The following is a 12,953-nucleotide window of genomic DNA, read 5'->3' on the forward strand; positions in this document are numbered from 1 at the left end:
CAACAGGATGTTGTGGAGCTAACTCTTGACTAGGGGTACCGAATTGCTTTTTAGCAGCCATGACACTTGTAGCATGCAAACACTCGATGAGCTGGGCTCAGAGATGGGAGGGGGAGGACCAGGGAAAGCACCCAACAAGGTGGAATCTTTGTAGACTCCAGGTGAAACACCGGTGAGAGGGGTGGAAGACTGCTTGCTAGGCATCGATGAGGTAATGGACTTAGGGGAGGTTAAGGATGACGACTCGTAATATTTCAACTGATCAATAGTGATGGTCTTCCCTTCACGGGGGAAGCACATCTTGCGAAAAAACATAGACATGATGAATGACATGGCGTAAGTGTAACTACGACCTAATATAATGTTGTAATCTAGAGGGGCATCAATAACCTCAATGTCTACATTGACAGTCTTGCCTGCAAGAGTCAATAGACAATTGCCATACATTTGAGAGGCTGAGAGGGGTGACTGTCCCATGCATGCAAAGTGATGGATAGGGCCAGTTTGGGTGACTTAAGTTGCTTCCAAACAATAGTGGACATCACGTAGGTGGATGTTCCTTCGTCAATAATGTATCGAGATTTGATGGCATTACATACTCAGACTAGTATCTGGAAAGAAACGAATGGAGGTAAGGGAAGGATGTTCTGACTCATCAACAGGAAAGACAATCAAACGATCGTTTTAAGTATCTACTACACCCAAAGCATTTAGTAGAGCTTTCTTTCGAGATGGGCATGAGTGGAGAACCTCCAACATCGACATGGAAACATGTGATTGGCCAAGTTGTCTACTATACTGTATGTGTGGGTAGCTTAGTTGGAAGCGCATTATGACATAATGGCCCTTTTGGGATCTTGGGAATGGACTCAACTTTGGGCTGAAGGATCTGTAAGGGACCATTTTGTGTCATAAGAGGCTCAGTAGATTCTTTGCTTTTGGTCTCAGTTGCGGATGAAGTCAATGGCTTTTCATATTGACGCAATCGAGTTTGCAAGTTGACATCGAAGGTATTGACCTCGTTAGAATTCATCATGAGGATCTGGTAATCACCGGGACTAGAAGGTTGGGGAGGATGGGCTGCTTGACCTTGTTGAGGTTGAGCAGTAACAAATCCTTGTTGAGGGAAAGGATTTGTAAGCACAATCAGCTGAGATGGCGCAGGATTTTGAGGCAGTTGTCACATGGGTGGTTTACCTCTAGACGCTGCATGGGCTTCTCACATTTGGCACATCTAGGGTAAGAGGCGACGCTCATGAGTATAATGGCCATGTACACCAAAACATGCACAAGGCTTGTTCGTACGAATAGCCTTGTTCTATTTGGGATGATTTCCCTGTTGCTAGTTGTCAGTGTTAGGCTGGTTCCTCAGGGGTTGGTTAGGTTGATTACCCTGGTAACCCTTGTTACCCTTCCCCTTATTCTTTTTCTTCAAATTTTGGGATTGGTCACACTCTACTGTGCATACACTTGACCCTGAGGGGGTGGGGGCTAAGGATGAATGAGAGGTTTTGACGCCAATACCTGAGGTGTTGGAGTGCTCAGTGGTGCATAGGTGTAAGATGGTGAAGGGGCAATGGTTTGGTAGATAGGTTGAGCATTAGCCAGCCCTGACATCTGCTGATGTGGTTAGGTGGAAGCATAAGATGTGCTTTGTCATAAATACACATTGCTGACAAGAGGGGGATAAAAGTTGGAGGAACTGGTGCCCCCCTATGCTGGCCGGAACCCTATTGAGTATATGGCGAAGGATGTGAAATAAATCCAACGATACCATCAGTGACGTGAGATTCCCTTGGTGTGTTGGCACCACCAGGAAGAAGGAGGTCTTGTATAATAGTTTAGACATAACTGGATTGAGCATAAATCAAGTCATATCTTAGAGCAGTCTGGAGATCCTCTTCGTCTATCTAAGGAAAGTGAGATATGACATCTTTGGCAATGGGTGCTAAAAGAGTCCTAAGAAACCAATCGAGGTAAACATGGTCTTCAAAGGAAGGAACATAGAACATGCTCCTTGTTCTACACCATTCATGGACATGGTCGGAAAGACGAGTGGCAGAGGATTGACGAAATGTGGTCAAGAGCTTCATACCGGTGTTGTATCAGAGAGGTAACAGAAAATATGAAAGGAATGCTTTAGCAAGTGTGGAAAAGGTGGAATTAGAAGTGGAGGGATGGTCAATGTACCACTTCACAACATCTCTTATGGCCATGCATTGGAACAACCAAAGACGAATGGAGTCATCGGCGATAGAATTAGACAAACAACACATATGAAAAGAGTAGACATTATTGGTGGGGTCCTTTCTATAATTACCCTCAAACTTGGGGATGTCTAAGGGAAGTTTAGTCGGCATAGCTGGCCAACCAGCATCATGGTGTATGGGGTCGTTAATCAACTGGCTAAAATTTGGGAGACTTAACCCAGCCATGAAAGGTAGCAAAGGTGCTGCTGGCACATTCCTATAACGGTTCTACTAGATGTGACTACTGGGATAAAACCAGAGCCACCACCAGGTTGGTTTCCTATACCTGCAGCGGGTCCTAACATGGTGACAATATGCTGTGAAGGAAGCCTGGAATCAGATAAGGAATTAGATGAACCAGAAGAAGAGACGGTATGGGGACTTTATGGATGACTAACTTGAACCCTACACGGAGGAGTAATACATCCAAGCAAAAACTGAGGATGAATACCTAAAAGGCTCCATGAAAAATGCCTTGGTGGCACAATGGTTATAAGGCACAAGTGACACAGAAAGGGTGAAGGGAGATAAACAAAATGTCCTTGTATCTATTTGGGGAGATAAATTAATTAAGTTTAAGTCTTGGCTTGGTGGTGTAAACCAAGTGCCCTTCGCTTAAGATGTGCTTGTGTGTGCAAGTGTGTTTATTAATTAAGCCCAAATCATGTTTGAAAAAAGAAAAAAAATGTTGAAATTAACTGAAATTAAAAAAAAAAAAACGAACAACAAAGTAACTATCTAAACCCCACCCAAAATGGGTTTACAAACACTATGTTGGTTAGTGGAGAAATCAACTGAAACACACACAAAAAAGGCCAAGAGATCTAAGTGTCGGTGTGACTAGGATCAAATGACACTATGTTGTTGGAAAGTGGTGCAACAACAACAAAACACAGAGAGGAAAATCACTGCAAAAGATAGGGAGATGGGTATGAAACCTAGGGAAACAGAGGCAGCCTAAGGAAAATGAATAAACAAGGTTCAAGAAGGAACTTTGGATGGAAACAATCTATCTATGAAGATCTGAAAAATGAAGGTACATATCTAGAAAATGTGGCTAAAAGCTCTGCAAAAACTTAGACTTCTTACTCAGCTAAACTCATCCTATAAAGGTGGAAGCGTACTAGAAGCCCTAAGGGGATAAATTCCACTTTGACAAGCAAAAAAAAGTAGATCAAAGCCTAAGAGGGCTAAGATAGTGGTAAACCAACCCAGCAGGCTTCCCTTGACAAAACCCAGAAAGTACCAAAAACCATAAAATCGCAGGTACTAACCTGATTCAAGGGATATCACACTTTTTGGGCTAGAGAGTATGCTCTGGAGCTCTAGATCGCAGGTTTGGGGCAAACAAGTGCGATTTCTACTCCTCAGTTCTCGGGCGGCAAGTCTTGGAAAAATTTTCCATCTCTATCGTGGCTGGTTCTTGTGACCTGCAGAAATAACCAAAAAACTTTCCGAAGTTAGAAATTTGACTGATCTAGGGTTAGAATGCTAGTAAACAACATTAAGAGATTGAAAAAAGAAAAACTGTAAGCTGAAAACCTAAGGTCAACTAGGTTTATGAATCAAAATTAAAAATGCAGTGGAGTCGCCATCTGTTATGGCGACAATAAAAAATTATTGGGTGGAGTCGCCATCTGTTATGGTGTTTTCTTCTCGAAGGTGTACAAAAAGAAACCACTTTAGACTGTGGATGAAAAATAGCCCAAACAATAAAAATGTTTGTTAAACATTGTAGATCTGTAGCAAATGATAGAAACAAAACCTGCCAAAGTCCTGATCTATGAAATAGAAATAGTTAAACAACAAAATGGAATAAGAAATAAGTGCAAGTAACTCCAATAATCCAATGGAAACCATATATATAAAGAATATATTTTATTAGAAGACACTTGTGAAGGGAACAAATAATGTTACCAGTCGCTCTCTATGGAATGGGCTCTTGGCTACCCTCAATGTCTTTAGCATTTGTAGAGTGTCTCTCCTCTATAATGTGTAAAACCCATCAAACAAAATGTTTGAGCTCAATAAGAACTCAAATGAAAAATAAAATGGTGTGAGACAATGATAATAATTAGAGCTACAATAATGAGTGCCACAATGAAAATAATCGAAAGTGAAGAATGTATGTAAACCCCTTCAATTTATAACAAAATATTAGGTTATTCTCGAATAATGGAAATTAATAAAATATTATTAACCAAATTCTAGAATTAACCATTTGGAATGATTTATTATATTTGGTTGGAGGGAAAATGTATTTATATTGGTTAAATAAATAAATGATTTATTTATCATCTCAAGGAATAATAAACAAATAATTACTTATTTAAGTATTCCTAGGGGATTTAGTCAAACTTGACAAGGAATAATAACTAAATAATGTTATGCTCTTAACCTGCAAAATGATACCCAATACAGAATATGCGAAGAGAAGATACCCAGAACACAGAATAGCAATGATTTTATTATTCAGAGAGTAATTTTCACTTGCCTCTTCGAGGGGGCAACCTCCAATAGAGCAGAGCTCGACTACAAAATAAGACACGATGCTCCTCGCAGGGAGACTCTATCATTTATATATGACTCATACATGCAATACCACGGGCCAATACCGTGGGTTTTATTAATACCATCTATCTAATACTACGGCCCATTTGCAACTAACTGTGGTTCCATCATTAATTGCGGATTAACCACTTACAATTATTAATATGGGCTTTATTGACTCTTGACTATGACGTGATCCCATTACATAAATAAGGGGGTTAGGGTGGGACCCTAACATGCCCTCCCCCTTAAGACGAGCCTTGTCCTCAAGGCTGAAGCTGCAGAAACTTCTGAAGAATAGTGGCTGGTTCCCAAGTTGCATCTTCCGGAGAGGTTTCTTTCCATTTGACAAGGACTTCCTTAATCACGCGGCCGCGCAGTTGTTTGTCTCGTGTGTCTAGGACCTGTTCGGGTTGAAGCCAGATGGACCCTTCTTCGTCCAATTCAGGTAGACTGGTCTGAATTCTACAATTGTTCCCAATCACTTTCTTGAGGCATGAGACATGGAAAATTGGATGGATTTTTGCAGTAGGTGGCAAGGCCAACTTGTAGGCAACTTCTCCAATGCGCTAAAGTACTTGATATGGTCCGTAGAATTTGGGACAGAGTTTCTGACACCCCTTGTCCTTGAGTGATGTTTGCTTATATGGTTGTAGCCGTAAAAAGACCTGATCCCCTTCTTGAAATTGGCGCTCTGAGCGATGTTGGTCTACCTGTTGCTTCATGCGGTTCTGAGCTTGATGAAGATTCTCTCGAAGATGGGCGAGCATGGTTGCGCGGTGTTGTAGGAGTTGATCCACTGCTTGTACTTTTGAGCATCCCTTGAGATACGAAGTAGGTGAAGGTGGGAGTTGACCATATACTGCTTCATAGGGAGTCATTTTGGTGGTGGCATGATAGTTGGTGTTATACCACCATTCAACCAGAGGTAACCATTATACCCAAAGGTGTTGCTTTTCTGAAGTGAAACGCCTATGGTAGGTTTCTAGACATTTGTTGACGGCTTCGGTTTGACCATCTGTTTGCGGATGATAGGAAGTACTGAGTTTGAGTTGAGTGCCTTGTATTCTAAAGACTTCTTGCCAAAAATTACTGGTGAAGATCGGGTCGCGGTCGGACACAATAGAAGTGGGCATGCCATGCAATTTGAAGATCTGATCCATGAAAGATTGAGCAACCAAAGTTGGTGTAAACGGGTAGGGTAGGGCGCAGAAATGAGCATACTTCGACAGTCGGTCCACAACCACCATGATGACTGACTTGTTCCCTGACTTTGGAAGACCTGTAATGAAATCCATAGAAACCTCCGTCCAAATTGAGGCCGGAATGGGCAATGGTTGTAATGTGCCTGGTGTGTTGACGGTTTCCCCTTTGTGGCATTGACAGACATCACATTCTGCTACGAAAGTAAGGATGTCCTTTTTCATGCTTGTCCAAAAAAATGATCTTCTAGTGCGAGCATACGTCTTCTGAAAGCTTGAATGTCCTGCAATGGGAGATGAGTGCAATTCTGCCAAAATGCGACTTTTGAGGGTGGATGTTGGTGATATTACGACTCTGTCCTTGTAGCGAAGAATATCATCCTGCCACGAGTAGCCCTTGGTGGAATTTGGATCTACCTGCAATTGAGAAATGAGTTGGGAGAGCCCGGGGTGTGAAAACCATTCCCTACGAGCCTCTTCAATCCATTCTGGAATGGGGAGGGAAATTGCTAGCAGAGTACTTTCCTCCTCAAATTGGCGAGATAATGCATCTGCTACACTATTGTCTTTCCCTTTCTTGTAAATGATCTCATAATCATATCCCAGCATTTTGGCTAGCCATTTATTTTGTTGTGGGGAGGATAGGCGTTGCTCCAAAAAATATTTAAGACTGTGATGATCTATGTGGATTTGGAAACGTCGCCCCAATAAGTAAGGTCGCTAGGTCTCGGCTGCATGTAAGATGGCCATCATTTCCTTCTCGTAGGTAGATTGGCCTAGATTCCTCCCACTGAGTTGTTGGCTTGTGAAGGCCAACGGTCACCCTTCCTGCATTAAGACCGCCCCAATACCTGTACCCGAAGCATCACATTCAATGACAAAAGATTTGGTGAAGTCAGGGAGTGCTAAGACTAGTGTGGAACAACATGGCATTTTTTAGAGCTGTAAAGGCCTGTTGTGCTTCCTCATTCCAGAAGAATGAATTTTTCTTTAGGAGTTGGGTGAGGGGCTTCGCTATGCGACTATAGTTGCGGACAAATTTACGATAATAGCCTGTGAGACCCAAAAATCCTCTCAAGCTCTTCAAAGTCTTAGGTTGAGGCCATTCCTGCATTGCCTGGATCTTTTTGGGGTCCACCTTGACACCTTCACGCCCCACAATGTGGCCCAAATACTCTACTTCTACCATGCCAAATGAACACTTGGAAATATTGACAAATAATTTATGCTTGCGGAGTAGTTGCAAGAGTAGATCTACATGCTGAAGATGTGCGGCCCAAGTGCAACTATAGATGAGGATGTCATCGAAGAAGACAAGGACAAATTTCCTGAGATATGGTTTGAGAATGTGGTTCATAAGGCTCTAAAAAGTAGAGGGGGCATTACAAATACCAAATGGCATGACCAGGAATTCATAATGGCCTTCATGAGTTCTGAAAGCAGTCTTGGGGATGTCGACTTCCTTCATGCGAATTTGGTGGTAGCCTGAGCGAAGGTCTAGCTTAGTGAAGAATTGAGCCCCATTGAGTTCATCCAACAAATCATCAACCACCGGGATGGGAAATTTATCTTTGACTGCCAACTTGTTGAGGGCCCTAAAGTCGGGACACATCCGCCACTCCCCATCTTTCTTGAGCACCATGACCACTGGGGATGAATAAGCACTAATACTGGGACAAATGACACCTGCTTCCAAAAGTTCCTTGATGATTTTTTCTATTTCATTCTTTTGGGTGAACGGATATCAGTATGGGCGCACATTTGGGGGTTGGGCCCCTGGAACCAAGGTGATGCTATGATCATGTTCCCCTCGCGAAGGTGGAAGCTCATGAGGCTTGTCAAAGACCGGTAGATGGTTATTTAAAATCTGTTGCATCTCAGGATGAATTGGCAGAGGCTTTGTTTCGACTGCCTGGATGGCATTAAATTGAGCTACAACTCCATGATTTCCCTTTTTTAACAATTTTTCCATCCTATGCGAGCTGATGATAGATGGGGGCTCCCGCCTGGAGTCCACGGAGGGTATGTGTGTAGTTGTTATGCTTAAAACTCATATATAATTCCTGGAAATCCATTGTGATTGGCCCAAGAGTGCGGAGCCATTCAGCGCCGAGGACAATGTTGCAAGCCCCCATGTGTATGGCAAACATGTGGGTTTTCAACTGATAATCCCCCATTTGAAGTTTGACATTTTCACAGCAGCCTTCACATTTCATTGTGCCTCCATCTGCAATTTGAACTTGGAAGTTAGAAACTGCGCGTACAAAACAATGCACTACTTCTGCGAATTTTTGATGGATGAAATTATGTGTACTTCCACTATCAATCAAAACTACTACTGGGCGATGTTTAATAAAACCTCTGATTTTGAGAGCTTGAGGGGAAGAAATCCCTGCCATCGCATGCAGCGAAATAACTGGTTCGTCAGGGACATTGTCCTGTTGATTGTCTTCTTCTAGCGCCTCATGGTCCTCAAGTGGTGGATCTTCCTCTATTGAGCTGTAGTCAGTGGCATCTATTTGAAAAAATTTGGGCTCCTTGCATTTATGACCTGGGGAGTATTTTTCATCACAGTAGTAACATAGTCCTTGCTTTCTTCTTTCGGCCATTTCCGCAGGTGACACCTTTTGGACCTTAAGTGTTTGAGTCATGTTGTGAGCCTGTGGGGGGCGACCTTTAGCGGAGAAATTTGGGCGATTGTATTGGGCTGCTAATGCACGTTCCACGTTACGAGCTACCTTGCAAGCCTCCGTCCATGTGGGAGGGTGGTGCAGTAGGACTTGAGCTTTGATGGCTTCTTCAAGACCGCTGATAAAACATTCCGTGTAGAACGCATCTGAGAGACCCCAAGTGTGGAAGGCTAAGGCTTCAAAAGCTGTAATATATTCATCCATTGTACCAGTCTGTAAATTGGGTCCAAGTCCTAAAAGGTCCATTGCAACGTTGATGCCATTCCCACCATTGCCACCTTTCATTGTCCAAGTACATGCTTCCCAACATAAGCTGAGTCGCATCATCTAAGATACAATTCAGTTTGAAATACTGGTCCATTTGTGCTATCCATGCCGACGGGTGAGAACCGTCAAATTTATGCATATCCAACTTGGGAGGTCGCTGACTGGGTGGTTGGTGGGTGTGCCAGACGTGAGGAGAGTGGCTAGACTCACCCTCATTGTATCCATTGCCATTATACGCCTCCTCGTGGGCCTGCTCCTTGTCCTTCAGGATGAGTTGTGCGACCTGGCTACTTAGTCCGTTAAGTTGAAGGGTGAGGAAGTGCATGGATTCTTCAAGTTTGTCGATCCTTTCATTGGCCATCGCTTGAGCTCTAGTTTCTACCATACACCAACCTGATGAAAATTTGGGACCGCCTAAAAATTTTCACTAATAATTGAATGGTACCACCGTGCTCAGCTCGTCGTCCTGATTCTGATGGGCTAGATCACTCCTAACGGAGTTTTACTCCTTCCTTATCAATACTGTAGTGGCCAAATCCTCAAAATGTCAATGCGGCCAAAAGTCCTGCGAAAATTATACCCCGATATAGGAACCCTTCACAACGACTCCGATCTGGTGGATTTGAGAGATTTGAATGGCGGATTTGATGGCGGAACAGACTGCTTCTATGGATCTGATCGGAATGGCTGATCTGCGAACTGCGGGACTGATGTCTGCTGCTGCTGCACCCTTTTGCACAAGCGGGTCTAGAAGAGATGCTGTGTGATCCCCTGATAGAAAAATGGAACTATGGTCTTGAGGAGTGTCAGGTGCTACAGATCGCAATATACATAAGGGTCTGGCAGTAGTACTCGGCCCAATGTTTCAGGGCTCTAACTAAGGAGGATCGACTGTACCCTTAGCCGTACAACCCGACTACCCTATCGTACGGGCTAGTAATCTCCCCGAGTGCTGTTCTCGGTGTACGGTAGCTGCAACACGACTGACGGTTTATCTATGGCGAGGTTTCAAGGGAGCCTAGGGGCCTTCCAATATACCCAGAGGGTACGTGGAAGACAATCCGTGCGCGGTTCTGTCTAATGCGCTACTACTCGAAGGGGTACCCACAGGGGTTACAAGGGAGTCCAACAGACGTGACCACCTCTTGTATTTCCTGTGTGCATGCCGCCCCAAATCCGCAGGTTTATGCGCTCAACGACAGATCCTGTGGTTTAAAGACGCCGGAACACGTCTCTAGCCAAAAAAAAAAATTGCTAAGAAATGGAGATCCCACCAGCCCTGGAAAGTGCTCTAATACCACTTGTTATGCTCTTAACCTGCAAAATGATACCTAATACAGAATATGCGAAGAGAAGATACCCAGAACACAGAATAGCAATGATTTTATTATTCAGAGAGTAATGTTCACTTGCCTCTTCGAGGGGGCAACCTCCAATAGAGCAGAGCTCGACTACAAAATAAGACATGATGCTCCTCGCAGGGAGACTCTATCCTTTATATATGACTCATACATGCAATACCACGGGCCAATACCATGGGTTTTATTAATACCATCTATCTAATACTAAGGCCCATTTGCAACTAACTGTGGTTCCGTCATTAATTGCGGATTAACCACTTACAATTATTAATATGGGCTTTATTGACTCTTGACTATGACGTGATCCCATTACATAAATAAGGGGGTTAGGGTGGGACCCTAACAAATAATGATTAATTAATTATTCCTAGAGAAAAATAAGAAAATAATGATTTATCTATTTATTTCTCATGATTGGGTCAAATATGACAAGGAATATTAGTTAAACAATGGTTTAATTGATTATTACTAGAAGATAATTAAATAAATAATGATTTATTTAATTACTCTTCATGGGTTTAACCATAAATAACTTAACAAATGTGGTTTATTAAGTAATTTCATATAGTGAAAGCAATTTTACTATGGTAAAATTGGCCCTACGTGGTGTACTTCAATCCATCTAGTGATCAATTTTTGGTGATAACAAAGTGGCTCTATGGCGATATGCACAGACTTCCGATGTATTACCCATAACACTAAGATGCAAACGAAGGATATCCAACTTGTCAAGAATATAAGGCTGAAGGCCATTTAGGTAATGTTGGTGGACTCAACTGACCCTAAGGGAAACATCCATCAACAAAAATGTAATGCTTTCCATGTGACAAGGAAACATGTAACTTAAACAAATAAATGGTAGTAATCAAATGTAGACCCTGCTAAGCAAATGATATTCCATGTAACTATTCCATATTAATAAAATGGGTCTCTAAGCTCATTGTTTCAAGTTTTTATTCAAGCTTTGATGTGGTCCACAACATGGACTTATATTCCTCGATTGCTTACTTATTTACTGCTTTCAATACAATTAAGAATTTATTCAGAGTAATGTTCAAGTCAATGATATATCATATACTTGATTATAATGTCGTTCATTTACACATTTATGCATCAAATGTTTTGTCTCACACCAACAAATTATTCTCAAAATATTTTATTTCTAGTTCAGTGCATTGCTTGGTTTATTTTCCAAAGTTATTCATTCAAGTGATAACACACACATAGACATATTCAAAAAATTTATCAGTGACATCAATGCATAAAGGTTTAAGCACATTCTTAAGCATATACATATTAAATACAATCCTTAAATATAGAACCATCACAAATGACAATGCACCATGATTCATCAACAAGCATACACAAATAATTATCTTTTAACTTCCAGGGAAATTGAGTCTAGGAAAAGGCATCTCCAACCAACCATAGATATCTACTACCACACTTGCAACTATCAAATCTGAGTTAGATTCCAAATTCTTAGGAGGAATGCTTTCTTACAGGATCGAAACACCAGCTTTCAATTGCAACAAGGAATCCAAAGGATCTCCTTCCTCAATTTCACTAGAAAACTTGTATCTCTTCTGTCACACAGGAAGTCTAGAGGTAATCTACCTCACCCCCAAGTGCACACCTAGTGATTCACCCCCTTTTAGGAAGTCCATAATTCACAACAATGATAATGTAGTCACCACTAGTCTTCAACGAGGTCTTCCTATGATGTTGCTTCATGGTGGCATTTTCCCAAGCTATTACAGGGCTCCATAGTCTGTTATCTCAAACCACAGCCTCTAGGGGATCCAAGCAGTTACAAGACTCCAGAGATTCTATCCTAACCCATAGTCTCCAAGGACCCAAGCTACTACAAGGCTCGAGAGACCTTTATCTCAACCCATAGCCTCTAGGGACCCAAGTTATTATAGGGATTCATGGATCCTATCTCAACCCACAACCTCTAGGGACCCCAAGCTGTTACAGGGCCTCGGAGACTAGCAACTCAATCCACATCGTCTAGGGAATAGAGAATCAATCCCCTTTTCTTCTTGGATGCTCAAATTCCTCTATCTTCCTCTTGCCTGCATGAATTCAAATGATTCTCTCCTTTCCAAGCTACTCTCTCATGGTCTCTTTATTATTTTTCATTTACTCTTGCGTTCGTTTTGACTTGCAAGGCACAATTCCTCTGTTGGGCTTATTGTCCTCTTTTCTTCTTGTTGTTTCTCAAGAAACGTAAGCCTGCATACTTTTCTTTGTAGCCCATTTAATTTCAAGAAATATTTTATTCAATTCATGCACCATCCATCCTTTAATGGTTGTCCAAAAAATTTAGGTTTCCTGCACATGAAACCACAACATCCCAAGAAAGAAATCCTCCTCCCCAGCTCTAGAATATGTGTGCCTTTGAATTAGTCCCCCTTTTTTAAATTTTACACGTAAAAAAAGATTTACAATGTGTTTTGTGGGAGGGCCATGAGTGGGGTTGTCACATGTAAAGAAAATCAAAATGCCAAATATTACTCAAATACAAAGTCATCAACATGCATAGTTATTAACTACTTAATCAATCTTCTAGGCTACATCCAAAACATTTCAAAAGGATCCTTTATCCACCCATGGCTTATAAATTGTTAT

Source organism: Pinus tabuliformis, chromosome 2_2 (genome assembly GCF_031772625.1).
Source record: "Pinus tabuliformis cultivar Carrire ecotype Pingquan chromosome 2_2, CPIR1, whole genome shotgun sequence".
NCBI classification, from domain to species: Eukaryota; Viridiplantae; Streptophyta; class Pinopsida; order Pinales; family Pinaceae; genus Pinus; species Pinus tabuliformis.